This window comes from Calidris pugnax, unplaced genomic scaffold (assembly GCF_001431845.1).
Source record: "Calidris pugnax isolate Ruff unplaced genomic scaffold, ASM143184v1 scaffold113, whole genome shotgun sequence".
Taxonomy (NCBI): domain Eukaryota; kingdom Metazoa; phylum Chordata; class Aves; order Charadriiformes; family Scolopacidae; genus Calidris; species Calidris pugnax.
This window is the reverse complement of record NW_015090879.1, coordinates 835,877-836,751: the sequence shown is the minus strand read 5'-3', so window position 1 is coordinate 836,751 and position 875 is coordinate 835,877. Positions and strand designations below refer to the sequence as shown.

General features: G+C 66.4%; 1 protein-coding gene across 1 annotated transcript in view; it reads right to left on the bottom strand.

The window, feature by feature from the left end:
- Positions 1–875, bottom strand: part of ADGRB2 (adhesion G protein-coupled receptor B2) — a 36,796-nt gene that overhangs the window by 14,283 nt on the left and 21,638 nt on the right.

Genomic DNA, 875 nt, shown 5'->3' with positions numbered 1-875 from the left:
CCAGCCCAGCTCGCCCCAGCGCTGGCCACGGCCACCCCTTAGACACCTCACACCCACGGGAGCTCAGCTCACCCGGGCAGGGAGCAGGGACCCGCACGGCGCACGCACATCCTAAAGGATGCTCCTCCCCGAGCTGCGATGTCGCTGGAGGGCTGGGACAGGGCAGCACCTCCCCCCGTCCCCCCCGGTACAGAGGAGAGTGGGCACCCACGTGTTTTGGGGGTGCAAAGCCCGTGAAGCTTCCCAGGCTCACACAGGGCAGCCTGGCCACCACGACAGCGCCCTGCCCAGTTCCCTGCATCCCACGCAAGACACACAGATGCCACCACGGACAATGGACAAACGGGCCAGTATAAGCCCAGTGAGACCCCCCAGTGTCCTGCCTGCTCCTGCCCACCATCTGCCTTGAAGAACCGGGCAGCTCAGTCCTCTCCTGCCCCGCACGAGTGGGGATCCCCCAACACACTGGTCCAGGCAACCGCCCGGCCCCAAGGCCCCCGGCGCAGGCTCCAGCCCCCGCTTCTCCCCCAGCACAAAGCCTCGGAGACACCCTGGGCAAGCCCGGAGTTTGCAGAGAGGGAGGATGGAGAGGGGCCACCAGCCAAGCTGCTCCCAGGGCAAAACCCCCGGCAGCAGGAGTGGGTGAGAATGGGATGGGATGGAACAGGACGGGATGGGATGGGATGGGATGGGATGGGACGGGATGGGACGGGGCACTGGGGCACCCTTTCCAGACAGCTCCCCCAGCTTGGTTTCCCAAGAGCTGACAGTGTGGAAGGTGAGAGGATGGGCCAATGCCAACGGGAGCTCCAGGGATGCCCGAACACAGCAAGATGGGCTTCCAGGACAGCACCGCCGCACGGAGCCACCCTCCT